Here is a 20,615-nt window from a genome sequence, read left to right on the forward strand (position 1 = left end):
GCCGTTATATTTTTATCAAGATCTTTCTCATGTTTAACCTAAATTTTATTTGACTGCATCTTATTTTATCACTTCAGCAATTTTCCTGGGCCAAAGAGTCCATTTATTAAGCTATGTTGCCAGAAAGTCCTTTCCTCCCTTCCTGGCTCAGATATCTTGGCACATCACCATGCATGATCCTTGAGGCCCAGGTCAGAGGGTCATGTAGGTATGATTGCCTTCTAATAAGGTTCTTTGACATCTCGGTTATTAAATTCTCTTGAATGGAATTCAAATCTACCCACCTCACAGCGAGATTTCTTTCATGAGGATAGTGCCATTGGCCTTTTTTCCAGAAGCATTCTCCTGCTTCTGTTCTACATAGATTGACTTATTTGTCTCCAATGATGTCACCTCTGTCCATTGATGAAGCACTTTTCAAACTGGGCCAGAGAAAGCCATGTTTATTTAGTCTTACTTTCTTCTCCTGGTTACCACCAGTCTACCATTCTTCTGGCTGACAGGAAAGATGAATTCTCCTGATTGGCACCGTCTAATCTCCACGAATTGGAGATAATTGGGATATAGCCATAGGCACATGTGACAGTGCTTGGAGCTCAAGTTCCAGCCTTGGTCTAGGACTTGAGAGGAGAGCAGACCATTGATCCTGTTCCTCACAACACAGGGTGAACTCCTTTTTGTCCCTTGGGTCTTCTTGGCAGGGCTGATGAACATCCATCTTACTCCTCTCTTTCCTCTGTTCTGCTACTGCCTTGCTGGCTCCGAGGACACTGGACAGTTTCTGTCTACCATAGAGACTGTCCTTCTCCAGAAAACACTAATTTCTTCATTTATTCCTGTGACTCTGAAGACAATTTTCTCAGCTCTGTCATTCTCGTAAGTCTATATTTACGAAATAGTCTCTTCTAGATTGTAATTCTGTGAGGCAGAGAAAAGTATATGCTAGGTGTTATGGGTCAGCTGAAAGGTCTGTAAAGGGCCTGAATGTTAAAGGGACCGAACGTTAAAGGGCATGGGGCCAACTAAAGTGCTACTGGGAGCTGGTAGAGTCTTAAGTTAGGTCATTGGGGAAAGACATGTCATCAAAAGGAATAATGATGATGTAGCTACTTGCTCTTTCTTTTCTTGCTTCCTGATATCTAAGCTTCACCTATCCTCTGGCTGATGTCATGATGCACTGCTTTTCCTTAGACCTAAAATGCACAGGACCAGCCAGCCACAGACTGGAACCAATCTAACTCTTTTCTTCTTATTTGGTGATTAGCTCATGTATTTGGTACAGAGACCAACAGTTTCAAGGGCTGTTTCTAATCTAGTCTGCTTTCTTGGAGACTTAACTTGCTGTAGGCAAAGCTCTGAGATTTTCAAAAGCTAGAAAATCATTTTCTTTGTATGTCCATGAATTTCCCAGAGTATAAAAATCACAGACAGGGAAAGACATATATTCTGACTTGATGAGGAGTAGAACTTGTACAGAAGGTACAGTGTGAAGGGTTGCATTCTGCTAGCTTGAGAAACTCTGAGACCAGTGTGGATGGAGAATAGCATCCTGTGGTGCCAAAGGTGCTAGAACAGTGGTCCTCAACCTTCCTGGTACTGAGGACATTTAATACAGTTCCTCATGTTGTGGTGACCCCCAACCATAACATTATTCTCTTTGTTACTTTATAACTATAATTTTGCTACTATTATGAATTATTATGTAAATATCTATATTTTTAATGGTCTTAGGTGACCCCTGTGAAAGGGTCATCTGACCTCCAAAAGGGGTCGTGACCCTCAGGTTGAGAATCACTGTGTTACATGATACAAGAGTTCTGATTATGAATGGTAGACAGGCCACATCAAAGATGGTGACCATTAACTGATGAGAAGAGATTTCACAACCTGTGCAGTATGATTTAATAGGCACAGTTATAAAAAAATCACTCTGGGTACCAATTTAGAGTACAGTGGATGGGGAGGATCAAACGTCTTCATGCCACACTCAAATGTATAAAGAAAATGTAGGCTGTTTAGGTTTTGTGGCTGCTCGTATGTCACTGTGCAGCTGGGAAACATGGTCTAGTTTCTTCCAGTTACATTTATTCCCAATTCACTTAAAATGGACTGTTCCAGACAATTGCCCAGTTGGATTTACCTGACACATGGGTAGAAGGGTCCTGGTATATAGTACATAAGTGGTATTCTGTCATTTGCCTAGTCCATGCTACTGCCCTCTGCTGGAATGGCCACTTTATTGTCCTGTTGACCAGGCTTTTGTGTCTCCATTGGCTAAGAGTTCTAAAGTTCATGACCTCAGATCTTGTAATTTAGCATGGGTAGGGCCTGGCCATCCTCTTCTGCACCTGGTTTCTCTCCAGGAGACTGCTTCATGGTTTTCAGCAGTACAGCTCTGTGTTGGTCTGGCATATGATGTGCCCCCTATAGTTCTAGCCTGCAGTAGACATCTTAGCCATTGTCAATTGTCATTGACTATTGTCATTGCTATTGACTGCTTCTGTTCTTCCACCAGGCACACAGGGACTTCTGGATCCTTTCCTATTATACCAAATCCAAGGAAATAAGATTCAGCCTTTCTCTAATCTCACCCAGGTTTCTCCTTTGTTTCTTCTACTGGCTTGCTGTAGGTTAGATTGTAGTGTGTACCTTCCCAGATGGTCCCAGAGTGAAAGAAGAGGAAAAACTCCTACATGCCTACCTCCTCCAGAGCAAGAAGTGTAGATACAAGGGTCATGATCCACGTCTGCTCCTCTGTCCGTCTTGTTTCTCTCCTGACACTTTGGTGGGTACATGAGCTAGTCAGCCTATATAGACAAGCACTATAATCTTATAGAAAAAATAAAGCTCTTAACTATGGGATTTAGTGTTTCTTTTTATCCTTTCTCCAAAGCTTGGTGTTGAGGTTTCTGACCAGTTACAAAGGTTGGGCAAGTCAGCTTTGGTACTCAAAGCTTAACTAAGGCCAAGTGAGGCCTTCTTTCTTGAAGGTCTTTTCCATCACATCTCCCACTGGAACAGAAATCCTCACCAGCTTAGCTGTGGAGATGGTTAAGTGTGAGGGGATATGACTTAATGCATGGGTTTATAATTTCCTAAATACTCTAGTTGTTAAAATTAGGAACCTGGACTGCTGAATGGTGAAGTTGGATCTTAGGGGTACAAGTGAGAGTTGGGAGAAGTCAATGGACTATAAATATCTAGATGTATAGTATTTGTAGCCTGATTACGTGAGGGGACTTGATGAGAGTTTCAGGCCTCTGCTTGGCATGAGTGGATGATGGTGCTGTTTGTCCTGCTGCCTAACGGTCAGGAAGTTTAGGTTGTATACAAGTTTATGGCCTAAAACAAGATAGTTCTTCAGAAAGTCACATTATAGCCGAAAGGGTAAAGTTAGAGAAGCAGTTGTAGGGTAGATGGAGTGCTAGCTTGATTTAGCCATGTCCCTACAGGCATAGACTGACCATGATGAGTTAATCTGCAAGCAGACACTCCTCTGCCATGGCCAATAAAAAGACTAGTACATAGTCTCTTCTTCTCACAGACATCTCCTTCTTATGTGTATATGAATATAGTCAAGACTTGCCAATTAGAATAGGTTTTCTTTTCTCTTTCCCTTTCTAATGATATCACGATTACTGTTCCAATCCCATGATATAGTCATCCTAATATTTTTACTGTCACCAGCTTTATTTTGGTTATTGTTGTCAATAGTTTGTAAACATCTTGATTAGAAAAATGAAGCTACAAATGTGACTGAGAACTAAACAACTCAAAGATATAATGGGTTTTATATGAAAGTTGGTAATGAAGACATCATTGAAGAGTCTTAGGTCAAGAGGGAGAATGAAGGGAGTGGAGAGATGGCTCACTGACTGCTCTTCCAGAGGTCCTGAGTTCATTTCCCAACAACCTCATGGTGGCTCACAACCATCTGTAATGGGATCAAATGTCCTCTTTTGATGTGTTTGAAGACAGCAACAGTGTGTTGACATACACAAAAGTAAATAAAATAAATCTTAAATATTATCCTAAAAAAAAAAAAGAGTGAGAATGAACCACTCAGGATTCTCTTCGTCGTGGTGCTTTTCCTGGCTTAACAATGGCAAGCTTATTTGGTCAACTTAACACATATTTACTGATCACCATTTTTCCTTGTATCAGATACTGTGCTGGATGTTACAAGGATATAAAACTTAAAATGTTGTAAACAAGTCTCTTGTTCCACTAACATTCAACTGGGAACCAGTTCTAGGTTTTCTTTTTTGAGAGACGTGCAACGCAGGATCTGGATTGTCCTGGGGTCGTTATTTTTATTAGAGATACAGCTTCATTCTTTCAGGACATGGAGAATTGTGTTTATAGACATTGCCTTTGTCATCACTAGAAACACTGGCCAGTTTCCTTGTTAATATCGTGTTTGTTATGTTGTTCCTCACAATTTTTTTTTCTTTAAATCTCTAAACAAATACATACTTTCACGTTGAGGGCTGGAGGGATTGCTCAGCAGTTAAGAGCACTGGCTGTTCTTCCAAATGGCCTGAGTTAAATTCCTAGCACCCACATGGTGGCTCTCAACCATCTGTGATGGATCTGATGTCACTTTCTGGTGTATCTGAAGATGGCTACAGTGTACTCATATACCTTAAATAAATAATATTATTTAAAAAGGAAAAAATTCACTTTTAAAGGAGAAAATATTATTATACATTCTTTGACAAATTCATCCATATAGCCAATGTATCTTGACTATACTCATTCTCTCTCATCTCTACCCAGCACCTCACCAACAATCCCTAAGGAAACAAGCCTAAGGCTTACATGTAACAATGACACATTTCAAGCATGTTCCAGAAAAGACCTAGCAAGGTAGGGTGGCCCACCTTAGAAGGAACTACAAGTGGAAGCTTCCAGGGTTGCACTTGAACATCTCTGACCAGTTGGGTGAGAAATTGTTTTGAAGACGGATTACATTCCCTGATCAAATGGAAAAAAAAAAATGACACCTGCCATCGTATCTAGGAAACACCAGGCTAACATGGCGAAGAGCCATGCACTCTCTCACACACCCTTGCTCTGGAAACCATCCACAGCCCAACCTTGGCAATTGGGGCTACCTCCTTGTAGAGACCAGATAACCCCTCAGATCAGGGGAAACTCTACACATATTTTCACTTTAGAAGTTCTGGAATTTAGTTAATGGGTGTTGGGGTTTATTTTCCCCTCTTTTTAATATTTAGCCTAGCAGGCCTCCTTTTTAATACCTGGACGAACTTTGTAGATTCTTGCACTTTAAATACATGAGTCAGGAGGTTTTGTGGAAAGACGCTGCAGTAGAAATTTGTGCTGCTATGATTCAGGGCTGTGTCAATGGCTTCCTGGGTTTTGAACTTCCTATGACCTGGTATTGGGCTTTGGTTTGGTTTTGTTGTCTAGTCCCACAAGGGTTAATCTCCTCTGCTGCTTTTAGGGGTTGATGAGAATCGTCTTATATTAATGTGGTTTTTGAAATGAGAAATCTGTACATGCACAAAGAGAGCCTTGGGTAGTTTTGCGATTGCAAATAAAAGCCCTAACAAATGCTCATTTAAAAAAATATATTTCCCTAGATGAGCACATTAAGGCTATATGGTGCATCTTTGTTTCCAGTTGAATAAACCAGGTGTGCTTCTGAAGATTAGCTATTTTTTTTATAAAGAATGATTTTGAAGTAAATGACAATGGGCTCATTTCTCTTTATGCCGAGGATAACATTAAGGGAAAACTGCCATGATTAGTTTTAATATCTCAGATAGCTTAATGAGTACTTACTAAAACTGTGAGTGTGTATGCAGGAGCCCGTGAGCACAGAGGGTGAACCTATGTGTACACATGTGCCTGCATAATCGGCTAACATCTTAAGTAATACCTGTCGGGGTTTTTAATAACCCAGTGCCCATGAATTATTCTGCCGGCTGTTCTCGCCGAAGCTTTCAGTAGGAAGTCCATTTTCCTGGGGAGGATTTTATTTTGTTTTTAAAAGAAAGTGTCAGTCAGAAAATATGAAAATGGACTGGGATTTTTATGTGTCATTTATATCCAGGATTGTGGCCTGGTTATAAGTCATCCTCAGCTTCTTCTGTACCTTATGACTGATCTGACCTGCTAGTTAGAGGTCAGACTATGGATTTGGGGGTGACTTTGTTAGATTTAAACAGTAGCATGTGGCTCAATATTGGGACTTGTGGGACACGAGTTAACTGTTTCAGGAAGGGAGTATACCATTTTAATTTCTCATGGAGTAGAACTAGACCAGTCTGCCTTTCTAGTAAAGTCTACAAACAGATGCAATAGAGAGCAATAGAGAAAGAGACTATGAGAGTCGATGAAGGAGGTGTGGAGGGTGCAAGGGTTGAGAAAGTAAAGGAGAGGAGAAGCCTTAGCATTTCTGAGGTCAGCTTCAAGTGGTCAGCATCAGTCTGGGCAAGAGTCCATGCTGGCACAGAGAAGGCTGGGCAAGGGCAGGCTGAATTCTAGCCTGTGAAAAGAGGAGGGGTTTTGTCCTTGGGCTTTTATGCTTCCGGTTCTGCTCTGCAGTTCAGTTAACTTGAGGAGTGAGTATTGTCGTGCTGATTAGCCGAGTCTTGATTATAGAGTTAGTTATTAAGCTAAGTTCGGTTGTTAAAAGATGCGTAGTATTTTCTCTCCTCACTCTTGGCTATTTGTTGTTATTGGTAGCCTTTTCGGAACTTGGGGAGGTAAAAGTAAAATCTGAAAGTGTTTTCTTTCTCTTATTCTCAGCATTAGGTTGAGGTATAAGAAGGGCACGGGGTTGAAGCTGTTGTCCAGGTTCCGTGGGAGACAATCTTTGCTTTCCATGTTCCCAGCTAATGGACCTTCAATGCTTTCTGTCCTCTTTTTTTTTTTCATTTGTTTGTTTATTGGTTTTTGCTTTCTGAGGCAGGAGATTGGCCTTGAACTTCCCACATCTGAGGATGACCTTGAACTCCTGAGCCTCTTGTCTCACCTTCCAAGTGCTGCATTTATAGGAACGGGCCCCTGTGCTCAGCTTGTTCTGAATTATTAGCTGCACTTCTTGTTCCTGTGTGGACACAACCCTATATCAAGAACATTAACACTGTCTTTAGAAATGGGAGTTAAATTGTTGTCTATACGTGTTTTTAAAGAGCCAGGATGTAGGTACAAATGGAAAAAAATGCTTTTGCCTCTTTTCCTCAGATGCTGGCTCAATAAAAGAGTAATGACAATGGGGGTAAGAGTTGCTAAATTTAAAACTCAGGGTAAGATAATGGCTTGTTAATAAAAGTACCGAGGAGTGCTATTGTCTGAGATCCTTTATAGGCGATTGTCAGATGGAACAGGCTCATCAATGATGCTCTCGTTTTTAGGAAGTCCAATAGAGAATTTTGGTCTATCAGAGATAAGTTTGCAAGTATTCATTTATTATTGATGGGCTCTGGAAATGACACCAACTTTTCAGGTTGGGTCTGATGATTTTATATTGTTTGTATAAATGGAAGAGAGAAGTTTCCTCTTTGTAACCAAACCCAGCTTCCTTCTTTCCATTTATGGAAAGTTCCTTGAGCCCAATATAGCTGCAATTGGTGAGGGCTGCTCACTGCACAGGGTGTGGGATGAGGATGGGCTAAGATGGCGCTGAAATGGAGGAACTGTGTCTTATTTGCTGAGTGTCTTTATGGCTGTCAGGGGTGGCAGCATGTGTGTGTGTGTGTGTGTGTGTGTGTGTGTGTGTGAGAGAGAGAGAGAGAGAGAGAGAGAGAGAGAGAGCACTGTTGAGTGGATTATCAGTCACACCCAATTGCAGGGAAGATAGTCTTTTGCCATGACAGTGGATGCAAACTCTGCTGCTGTAGGAGCTAAGAGGACCTCTGTGGTTTCGTGAGAAAGCTGACACAAAGCAATCCCCTGGTATGCCACTAGTGTTCACCACGGTGTGCCCAGTTGGAGCTTCCTGGCTGCATCCAGTTAAACAAACCCCTCTGAACACCTCTTATTCTTTTTGGTTTTCTCCCGTTTTAGATGAACAGATTGGGTTTCTAATTTTAGCTCCAAGAGTTTATAATTAGAACCAGCTTAAGCTTTACTTGTTTACAAACACCTGTACGTGTTGGCTGGGTTAGACTGGGTGTGTGGAGATAAGAAATGGGAGGGGTGGAAACTGGGAGAAAAATAACAGGCTCTATGTATTCTTTGATTGTTGTTGGAAGCTAGAACATGTGAAGTGTGCATGTGTGTGTGTGTGTGTGTGTGTATAGTGATATGGTTATGTGTATCTGTGTGTATAAGCCAGGCCACATGAAATGGATGTGCACACATGTTTGTATGTGTGTACATATGTACATGTGTGTGTACATAGACACATTTATTTCCTTTCCTCCTAGATACTGTCTTCAATCCACACAGCATGTGCTCTAGGCTAGAGTCGAACTGGAGAATCCTTCTTTCTTAGGAAATGAGCCAGCTGGTGGTCAGTTGTTATTTGGGACAAGGTTAGATTTTTTTTTTTAAATGACACCCTTGAGAGAAATTTGAGTGACTCATTTTATCAACTCGGGCTCTGCATTGGATAAAATGCTCTCTCTATTTCCATAATTTCTATATTTATATGTCATTCAGCATACTGTATAGCTGAGTGACTCAAGAAAAACAAATAGAGAGAGCTATCCATAATATAAATAATTCCACATTTTATCACAGGCGAAATACATATCTGTAGTTAGATCAAGCCCACTTGGCAGAGCGATGGGTTCCTTCACCCCGAGATGGAACACTGTCAGGGAGCGTTAGCCGAGGGCAAAACCTGCCAGTTGAGAACCTACTGGGTGTACTGCTTTGACTGGAATCTTGATGATTTCTTAGGACAAGCATCACTAGTCACTTCAGAGAATGTAGAAAGATGTTGCCTGCCAAAGCAAGATTTAAAATCAAAAGTAAAATTAGAAGACACCCTCACAGGCCAACATACAATTCTAATTAAAGTGGAGATTCTGTGGGAAATGGAGCAGGTGTGGGCTTTAGCTGTGATGATTAAGTCTGCCAACTGGTAGGCTGACTGTCGGTTGCCTGTTTACAGTGTGCGATCCAAGACCTGTTGGTGCTCCAGGGAGGAGCACAGTGAAAACATTGAACAAAACCTGCATAGGCAGCATCTGGCCTGGAGACTGGGTTTTGCTTTTCTGTTTTGTTTTGTTTTGTTTTGTTGTTGTTGTTGTTGTTTTTGGTTTTCTTTTCTTCTTACTCAGAGAAGCAGAGATAGAAAATTTACTTCTCAAATCTAATCTGGTTGTAGCTAGCTCCTTTGCTGTCACCTGTGGGATCAAGTAGATTAAATGATCCTTTTGAGTCGCTTCTGAGCCTGTTTCCTTTGAACTGTGGACAGTGTCTGGAAGGATGTTCCTGTGTGTGTGTACAGGCATTTGCTCACCCCTCACACAGAACTACCTCTATACCAACTTGCAATGAGTGCTTAAAGGATTTAGTGTGTTGGCTGTCTTGTATCAGAAGAATGGCAGAGGATTAGATGTGGAAGAAAGGGCTTTTGGCACAGCTTGCAGGCTGTTATTTTCACCAACTGTGGTGTCAGCTATGATCTTTTTACAGTGCTTCTGACTATGGGGCCTCTTCACTAGAGATCCCTGGGTCACTATAATTCTAATATATATATATACACACATACATACACACACACTCACACACACACACACATAGACATTTATATATTTGTATATATATATATTTACTTATATATATATATGTATATATATATATATCTTTCCACACTTTTACTGAGCACCCATTCTCTGGAAACTGAACTAAGCTAAACTTCAGGTTGGGAGAGTATGACAAGATCATGAACAATGTGTAAGATTTTCCCAGCTGTTCAAGTATGCTCAGCACAGGAGAGTACAATTCAGTATATTTATAGAGCAAGGGGATATGTGGTCAGAAACCCCAAATAAAACTTGTTTACAGTGAAATAATGGTAACAAGATTAGTTCTCTTGAGGCAAGGATGTTTGTGAGCCTCCATGTAGGGTTGAGTGGAGTGGGAGCCACCTGCAGGTCCTGAGTTCCACAGCCTTCTTTGCTGAGGTGCAAGGGGATCTGGTTTGAAGCCAAACTGATTAGAGTGACATCTAAACCCAAACACTTAGCAATGGTTGGTGATGTTGAGTGAGTTACTAAACCTTCCTAATTTATTGTTATCTCCTATGAAGACAGCTTTTTCTGGGGCAGGGAGAGCAAAAATATATATATATATATATATTTACACCCTGGCTACAGAAAGAAGAGATTTTCATCATAATAGAAAAATCTTAAGATATTACAAACCAAAAATCATACCAGGAAATTGGAAAACGAAACAACAGAAACCTTTGAGATTGGCAAATCACTACTTTTAAATTGAATCTGATAGGCTTACTTATTCAATTTCAGTAATAAAATGAATAATTTGAGAAAAATGAAAAATCCCACTTCACGGACATATGATAGGTACCATGTGCTCTTTTCCTTGGATGGTGGAGATCCTCTGGTGTTTCCTCATGGGATGGTTGCCAGGGAGATAAGGCAATGGCTTCCTGTCCTATTCACACAGCTGGAGACTGGGGATTTGAACTCAGCATCTTTCAGGACTAGTCAGACTGAGACCACTCTTTCACTATTTAAGGTGAAGACTGTGAGGGATGTGCATATGCATTAAGATTCAGCTCAGCAGGCCTGCTCATCCCTCTGCTCTTGTATGTAGTATGTACATGTGGGGGCAAGGGTAGGGTGTTTATTTCCACATGTTCCTATGGAGCCAGCCTACACATTGGATTGAGAATTAATGAGGTTGGGTTGACCACTCTGTGACTGTGCATGGAATTCTTCTCAGGTGTTTGACAGGGTTAAGAAACAAAACAAAACCAACCAACCAAACGAACAAACAAACAAACAAACAAAAAACCCTCCAAATTGTTGAAGCTTATGTTCACCAAGGAAGATCAGACCACACCAAGGTATCAGCATGGAGAACAGTGAAGTTTTGTGAAGATGCATATTAGACAGTGCATGAAACCTATTTTTATAAGTGCTTGAAGAGGAAATTTGTAATGGGCTTAGTTAAATCTGAAATGATACAATGAAAATATTTTTCAAGAAGGGTGTATGTCTATATGTTATATCTACCCTGTCTGGGTTTCTGAGTAAATATCTTGGGAGTCTGGGAACCCCAAAATGGAAAGTGAGATATTTGGCTTCTCAACTCTGTTGGTATCTTACCCGATGTCTGTCGGTATTACCCAGTCCCTTTGGAGCATATGCAGCCATGCTATCCAGGGCAAGCAGCCCAGAAGTGAGTCCTCTGGCAGAAGTGATTTGTTTTTGATGGCCTGCATTTTCAAACTGGGCTCAAGACAGGAGTCCATACCAACTGACCGTCGAGAGCTCAGAAGGAATGGGTAGTCCCTGCTTACAAGCAAAAGCAGCAGCAGGCTCAATGGCTGTGTTTTACTCCTTCTCGGAGTCAAGCTGGCTAGAGGCCCACATGCTGTTCAGACTAATATGGAAATCCCCAATATCCTTATGACTCTGGTGTTCCATTTAGGATGCCTTTGAGATAGCTCCATTCCATTCCTGACCTTACCCTACATGATAGCTAGTGTTTTTATTTATGTTTTTAATGCTTTTGGCTTTTGGAATAACCAAAACATCTTTAAAAAATTGTGAGTCATAATTTAAAACGTCTTCTGTGTCTATCTTTTGTGGCTAGTAATCTCTGGGAGGGGCTGGTTCTTTGGAGACTTGCTGGGAGTGGGGGAACCACTAAAATCAGTGAGAAGATACAATTGCTTCAAGATTGGCAGTCCTGGAAAAGTTCTCTCCTATTTGTCCAGTGCTTTCTTATCTACCCACTAGGAGTGGAAGAAACACCAACAGCTTTTCTTCCTGAAGACATAACACTTTTTAAAAATACCTTGCATGTACTAGGGTGACATACATGCACAGTGCATGTGTGGGGCCAGGGCATTGGACTTTGGTCATCAGGCTTGGTAGCAAGTACTCTTGCATACTAAGCTAACTCATTGGTCCAAGGCTCAACCCTTTGTTAGGTAGTTTTCTTACATGATCTGTTTAATTCCAACAGTGATCCTAATAAAGTAGCCATCTTGAATCCCATTTCAACAATGATGACACCGAGGCCAAGTCACACTGAGAAAGTTGGCCTTGGCCATGCTATTAATCTGCTGGGATTTGAGCTTGAGGCTAGTCTGTCTCATCAACAAGAAAGATTTGGCATTTCGTTAGATGACCTTTGAGTGTGCTCTGAACATGTTGAAAATAATCAGTGGATAAATAGAAGGTGACTCTCTGTCTGCACCATATAACACAAGAAATCACACTTTTGGGTACTCTAGAGTGTGATGCTCCATCGAGGATGGCTTGTTCCTAGTCAATGTGTGACTAGAAGGACCATGTTGTCCTCATGGTGTCTGTGATCATGAAAAAAGGAGTCAGGGAGCAAGGTGGGTGGAGGGGACAGGTATCACTCCTGGCTCCTGAGCCTTCTACTGGGTACCATCGTGAAAGGATTTGTAGGAGAAAGTTGGCTTTCAATTCAGGAGAGGCAGATGTGTAGTGGGAGATATTTGAATCTCCAACCCGAATAGGACTGGTCAATGAAAATACAACTCAGTAATTATGAATATATTCTGTAAGCCTATATTGGGCAGATACCCCTACACTATTCTGATCTCCAGCTATGAGACCCTTATAACTTGAGGATTTACCAGACCCTGCATCTGTCCTTCTACCTCATGCTTCCCAGTCGTCCTCTCCTTCATCGTCTTCATCCTCCATTGTCTGTCTCCAGTCCTCCCCTCTGCTCTCTTCCACCAACCTTTATTTCTCCACCTCCCCTTCCTCTGCCCAATCACTGGCTCCAGCCTTTATTTTACAAATTAAGATAGGCAGAAGGTTCACTAGAACTCACCTGTGTAATGACTCACACCTCCTCTGCAGCCCTTCACAGGAAAGGGGAATTAGTATCAAAATACAAGGCCAAGGCTATCCACAACACAGATGTCAGATTTCTACACCACAGATTAATGTGTTCACTTGTTCTGTGCCCAGCATGTAGATACCTTCTGAGTGTCAAGTCCCCTACTGGTTCACAGGACTGAGCTGAGTTAGGGATTAAAGGTCCTCTTGGTCTTTGAATTTGACTAAAACTTTGACTGAGAGAAACAAAGGGAATCTTCAAAAACATGTGCATTGGAAAGCTGATCATGTCAGAGAAACTCCAAGGTGTGACTCTGATGTGAACGTAATTGAGGAGGTTGAGCAGAGATTCTGAGTAGCATCCAATAGCCAGAAAGGGTCTCAGCTCCAATCTGGCTGAGCTCTAAGGGTTGACAAGCTATAAAAAATGGTTCTGTTGGTAAAACATTCCCTTGTAATCCTGAGAATTCTAGTTCGATCCCCAGAACCCATATAAAGAGCCTGGTGTGCTGGTACAGGGTACATGCCTGTAATCTTGTTTGGGGTGGGGGGTTGAGGGCTGGGCAGAGAGACAGGTGGAGCTTTGCAGCTTGATAGATTAATCTAACCTACTTAGTAAGTTCCTGGCCAGTGAAGAAACCCTGTCTTAGGAACAGAACAAAACAGGCTGATGCCTAGGGAATAACAACTGAAGTTGTCCTCTAGCCTCTGTTGGTGCACACTCACGAACGCATGCATGTGCACAAACACACACACACACGCACACACACATGCTTGTACACCTGCACATATGAACATGTAGTCATACATGCACAAAAGAAATGGCCCCTGCAACGGTAAAGTATAGAATGAGTTGTGTACAAGGGCTTGGACAGCAAGGGGTATTGGAGATGTATTGGAGATGTTGCGGGGAGAAGGCCATGACATTCATTGTCCTCCCTTCCTCTGCCCTCGTCATGGGCCACTTCAGCTCCAGCTCTCCACTACTGCTAATAAGCTGCAGGGGTGCTCTGTCAATATCAATAAGACATTATTGAGGTACTCCTTTAATCTCTCGGCCATGCAGTAGCCTTAGCCATGGTTGCTGCAAACTCTTGGTCACAAGGGACCTTCTATGCTTAAGGCTATCAGTGAAGATAGCCATTGAAAAGGTTTCGCTTTTACATCTGAGCAGCCAAATTGTGCATGTAACAGTGGGGACCAATTATTGCACAATATAGCATCTTCAATGAAACATAGAGAACATGTATTTAATATGCAGTGGATGATACCGTTGGCTCCTAAACAAGGAGAGCACTTTCATGCTGTCTCGGAGAAGAGAAACTCCTGAAAGCTCACCTGTGTTTAAACATGCTGCATAGAGTCCTGGCATCCAGAACTCAAAAGCACCAGAAAGACATATTCATAGACTCTCCATCGTGGCAGGGGTAACTTGCCAGGATTTGAAGTTGCATTTGTATTTCCTTTGAAGCTGTTGTTTGGCATATCTGTGGTTCAAACAACAATGTCAAGTAGTGAGATTGTAGCTCAGCCACTGAGTATTTTTCTAGCATGTCCAAAGCCCTTGGTTTGATCTGTATCTGGAGATGGGAAGGGGGCAGAGATGGAAGAGAAAGAAAAGGGGGAAGCAGAAGAGGAGTTGAGGTAGTAAGATAGGAAACTTGCTGGGCTATAACCCCCCAAGGGTACACACCCTAGCATAGAGTGTGTATCCCTGTAGGCCTATGCCCTAGCAACGTACTTCCTCCATTAGAGTCCTTGTATCCCTGTAAGGTCTCACAGCCTCTAGAAACACACTAGCTGAGGAGCATAGGATCAAGCAAAGGAGGCTGTGGGCATTTCACATCCAAGTCATGGTTCAGGGTATATACAAAAGACTGGGGACTACATGTGACCAACAGGCCATGACTTCCCAAGCTCTGCTACATAAAAGAGCTTTGCCTTAGGAAGACCCTGTGAGCCATGTGTCTTGACATAAAATTTTCTAGTACATATACGTACACACTCACACACATACACACACATACACACATACACACACACATACACACACACACACACACACACAAAGAAAACTATATAACTTTTATTTTATTTTATTTTAATCATATAATTTGAAGTCAGGAATAGTAGACATATCTGAAATCCAAGAACTCAGAAGGCTGAGGCAGGAGGATCATGAATTAGAGTCTGGTAGAATCTGGACTGGGCATTCAGTAAGACTGCCTTAAATGTATGTGTGCAGGCATGGGCTCTCCCTCTCCCTCTCCCTCTCCCTCTCCCTCTCCCTCCTTCCTTCTCCCTCTCTCCCTCTCTCCCCTTTGTCCCCCTCTCTCCCATCCCCTTCCCTCTCCCTCTCCTTTTCTGTCTCCCTCTCTCCCCCCTCCTTCCCCTTTCTCTCCCCCTGCAAGTCCCCTCCCCCCTCTCTCTCTTAAACACACACACACACACACCTTATTTTCTGTAAATGTTACCAATTTCCATGCATTTCTGAACCCAAGCTAGCAATATTAAGGGCTTAGTGGCTACAACATGTGGCCCTGAGCCTGCTGATGGGATGCTTAAGAGCTTCTTCAACAGGCATAATTTACAAATGCTAAGCTCCCAAACTTCCTTAGATCTGGAGATTATTAGAAGATGATTGAATTTTTTTAAATTAATGTGCATTTATCTGTGCACACCTCAGAGTTGGCCCCTATATGTGATCTGTGGCAAGAGATCAGGGTGGGTGTTCCGTTCTGTGTGTACCAAGCTGGTGCATTGGCCACTTGATCTGGGGGAGGTTAACAAGTGAGTGCTGATGAGGGGTTCAGATCTGGGGATCTCAGCATTTGCACTTTTGTTGTCCTGTGCTGTAGTCCTTATGCTTCAGAGATGGGGTATCCCTATCTAGATAAGGGTGGCTTTGTACTCATGACATAGGCCGTTCTGTCCTTGAACTCACAGTCCTCTTCCCTTTACCTTCTAAGGGCTAGAACTGCAGGTGTTCCCCACATACTTGGCTTCCCAATTACTTTTCTGTGACCTCTGGATCATCCGAGGCACAGGGTGGAGCCCGAGTGTAACCTGCAGGTGGGAAACCTGAACTCTGGAGATGTTTGTCTAGTGAGAAGTCAAAACTCGGTAAATATTAGTTGTCTTGGAAGTTAGGGTGACACTGAGAAATTGGGTTGCTTAGTGAGTGTTTCCTCAAGTGTGCACCCCTGAGGAGCCAGTCTGTACTTGCTGGTCAGTGTGCCTTTCCCCTTTTGGACCCAGTTCCTCTTCCCCACACTTAAGGGCTTTGCGGACCAGCTCAGGGATTGTAAGAGCAGGGAAGCCCCGTCGTGCATTCAGCTTGTTTCTGAGACAAGCACATAAGTATTCTGGCTCAGGACTATAGACCCTTTTTTCTTAATGAATTGGTCTAGCAGTGGTTAAAGCCAAGTGTGGTCTATCAGAGTGCTCCAGAGAGAAAATTTGAATGGACACCAAGCTCAACCATATTTTTCTACTTTATGTAACATGTTTTGCAATGTATTAGAAAATTAGCTTTGTGACAACTGGAGGGACCTGTTGTGTCACATGGGCAGTTTGAAGTAGCTCAGTGTTTTTTCTTTCTTCTGTACCTCCGTCATTGTGACTTTTGAAGACAAAACTGCTGTCATGGGGCCTGCCAGGGTTCCTGGTAAGCCATTGGAGTTTATCTTCCCTTACAGTTTCAGAGCTAGTGAGGCTAAGGAAGGAATTTTTCACAGGCTACTTTCAAAGAGGGCTGCTAATCAATGCTTCTTATTATTTTATGCCCTCTGCTTTTCATAGTCTCCCACTAGCCAGTTAGTCACACAGAAGCCAAACACTCCCTTAGTTAGTGTGTGTTTGCCTGTGGGCATTGTTGTAGGAGATAGGTCCTTTCTATTTGCACAGGTAAGCTTTGGTCAAAAGTCTTAGAAGGTGCCAAAGGTACAGGTTAGGATTCACTTCCTCACCTGCTTTTTCGAGAACCCATTTTAATCTCTGAGTTTTAATGGAACAAATTACTTCTGAATTAAAGAAGGAATGAATAGATTCTTTGGAGTGGGCTCTAGGCCTGGCGGATGTAGCTTTTGGCATCAGCCTTGCTTTCCAGGAAGCAAGGTAAAGGGTGTGACACTTACTGTTTTTCCGAGGTGGGGCATGGTTGGCTTTCAAGAGGCTTATTCAGAACACAGAAAAGTGGTTCTCACCCTTCCTAATGGTGTAACCCTTTAATACAATTCCTCATGTTGTGATCATCCCAACTATAAATTTTTTTTTGCTATTTTATAACTGCAATTTTACTACTGTTATGAACCGTAATGCAAATAGTTGATATGCAGGATATCTGATATGCCACCCCTGTAAAAGGGTAGTTCAACATCTCTCTCCAGAGGGGTCTGGTACCCACAGGTTGAGAACCCCTGGGACAGACACTTGACAGTCATCAGCAGAGTCTTCTCAGGAGTCATTAGCCCCATGTGCCCTGGAGTTGGGTTAAGTTCATTCATAGGTGTGCTACACTCACTTCTAGTGTTGGTTGATTTATCACTGGCTGAACTTTTTGGAAATTGAAAACTATTCTTTGCCAGTTTTGATTTTTGTCAGGCAGGCTACTTGTACATTTAGTAATGAGATTCTTGAAAGTTGCTATCCCAGACGACATAAAACCCAAACCAAATATTTTTTCCTCCGGATTCTCGCAGAAGGAATTACTTTTGCAAAAGACATTAGTATTGTGAGCCCAGCTAACAGGCCAAGCCCTCCCTCAGAACTTGACGTTAGGTATCTGGGTGAATCTGGCCTCCACGGGAGTCTCTGACTAAGACGTCACCTGATACACTTGTCTTCAGGTATGAGTGAAGCCTCTTTTTCCCTTGTGGGGTCTCTCAGTCTTTCTATTTTCTGGAAGGCCTTAGCAGTGGAAGATTCCAGACAATAACCATCCTCAGTGTTTCCGATGTGGGTTTTTAAGGCCTTCCTGGTCTGTGTGCAGAGTGCTAGGGGGTAGCACAGGCTAAGTAAATTCTTCCCAAGGACCCAAAATAAGATGCTGTGGAACAAGGTCCATCTCCCATTGTGGATTCTGTCGAGAGGAAGTCTCTGCAGTGATGAAGATGAGAAGGGGTACACAGAAATTCTAGGGATGTATCCAGAAGCGATAGGACTCACCGCTGTGCATCTGTGCTTCTTGTTCCGGCTTCTAGAAGAGAGGGATGCATGTCTGTGAACTGTTGCTTGTTCTCATATCTAATTCCTAAAGTAAGACTTAGTTTAGAAGATCCCAGGATCCATGGCAACTTAGAGACATGTGAAGTGGCGACAGGATGAAGGGAAAACAACCCTGTACACCAGGAAAGCTTTTCTCATTCACTCAGTCATGGAAACGCACAAGCTCCCCTGTGTTCTCTTCTTCCTTGATTTCATTGTGCTTTTAGCCCGGGGTTCTGATGAAATTTCCTAAACTGGAAAGCCGAGAGCCACCTCACATGGTGGTCCTCTCTTCTGCTCCTTGCACCTCCCCTCCCCTGCCCCAGTGGACTGAGGACGGCTCTAGAACTTTCTCTGCTACATGTCTAGTTTTAACTCCGATTTAATGGTGTGGTTTGTGGTTCTCTGCTTGCAGTTTGAGTTCCTGTCTAAAGACTAAAATCTATTGTTGGTCTCCACTTCTAGACAGCATAATTGGGTTGCTAACTGGCACAAGCAATTAAGCGTACAGCAATACATTGGGAGAAAGGTTCCAGGCCCCCTGATTTGACAGGATTTCTAATTATACTGAGTCCGCTTTGGAAAGCTGGTAAGGACTGAAGAATGCTTGCGACAGAGTAGAGTGTCAGGAGAGAGTGTAGCATCAGTTCAGTGGGCCTTGGGTAAGCTACTCTTCTCTCTTGGGACCGTAGTCACCAGGCAAAACAGATCTGTGCCGTTTCTTCTATTTGTAACATGCATTCAAACTGTCTTCCTTTTTTTGGGGGCATTGGAGGTCATAACAAAATCATTCCCTATGATTTTCCAAGAGTAACTACAGTCATCAGGAAGTTGTTTTAGGGGACAGCATGTTACGGGATCAGGATAAACATGGAGCTTTGTGGTAAAATATTTTTTTTAATTGCCTATAATATAAAATTGTTATCTTCACAGGTGTATCTTTCAACTGTTCTTAGAAGACTCAGTCTGCAATAAAACCTAGAAAATAAAAGGGTGTTGTATGCTTGGAAAATAATCAGCCATTAAACAAACCCATTTGACTCTGGGTGTGGGGCTATCTAGTAGCTATAGGCATTTCTCCAGCAATCACGTTCCCTGTGGAATGTTTTCCTTTTGACCATTTTTAAGGGATTGTAGGCTGTTCGGATGGAACACTATATTTCAGGCTACGAAGTGAATGTTGTTAATGATCGACATGACTTTTGGGAGGTTTCTCACCCCTTAGGTGGCTTTGCCCCCAAAGCTTCCACATAAACAGCCCTCTCGTAATAGATAAGTCACATATGTGGTGAGCTATTAAACATCCCACCGTTCCACCACATTCGAGCCAGAAGTTCTGCACAATTATCAAAAGCCTCCCCTAAACCCACAATTCTTTGCAAAGATGCAACTTGTCCCAGGCACCTGCACATTTTCTGGGGTCTTTAGTTAACAACAAGTAGGGTCTTTAAAACTCTTGCCTTGTGCAGGGTCCTCCGTCTGTGTGTCTCGTATGGTTATTAGTCTTTGCTGAGTCGAATGGAAATGAAGCCTTTCTTGGCATGTCTTCTTGTGCCTTAAAGGGAAAGATGTTTCTGTCGCCCCACTTGGCCAATGGGCTGGATCAGGGAGAGAGGCAGCTGTCAGTTTCTTTTCATGCTACCAGCTCAGATCGGAATTAAATCAGGAATTGCAAAAAGTTCTCTGGGGCTCAGTGGCAGGGCAAGATAAGAGGTCAGAGAGACTAAAGACAAAGTGTGAAATCCCCAGAAACAGCCAAGCTCACTGAGGAAGAGTAGGGCAAAGGTTGTCTGCTGTGCAGGATTGTGGCTTGAGCTTCTTATGTTTTACTAGAATTTCCCTTTCCCAGATATCTCTTCTCATTTCAAACCATGTACTATATTCAGAATAAGAATATTAGGTAAAAGTTATTAAGAGAGAGACGCAATAAAAACCTTTTATCACTGGGTACTAAACGATAGTATGACTATTAATGTTTATCTGTACATTAAGTATTTTCCAGACTTTACCTTGGCTCACTCTTTAAATACTGCATTGGTATAGCAGACATTCAAAAGTATTTTCAGGACACACAGTGTTGATTGGTTTAGGAACCTTTGGAGGAGCAGGTTTTGTCTGTCACATTGGACATAGAACCTTAGGCAAGGGTTCTGTTACTGGGCTACTATCACCCAGTGTCTGGTCCTGGGTCCTATAACGGAGACAGGGACTTGTCCCTATATAAGCATGCAGCAGGCAGGAAGAAAGAGCACTAGCATTGAAAATCACTGACACAGAGTTTCACTAATCCTAATCTCTGGACATCCTCCTCAATGACTTTCCCCACTGTCCTTTGACCACAAACCCAGTTCATTTTCTTGTATATTTGTATTCCTCTCTCTTTCTCTCTCTCTCTCTCTCTCTCTCTCT

The sequence above is a fragment of the Grammomys surdaster genome, unplaced genomic scaffold (assembly GCF_004785775.1).
Source record: "Grammomys surdaster isolate TR1022 unplaced genomic scaffold, NIH_TR_1.0 130, whole genome shotgun sequence".
NCBI classification, from domain to species: domain Eukaryota; kingdom Metazoa; phylum Chordata; class Mammalia; order Rodentia; family Muridae; genus Grammomys; species Grammomys surdaster.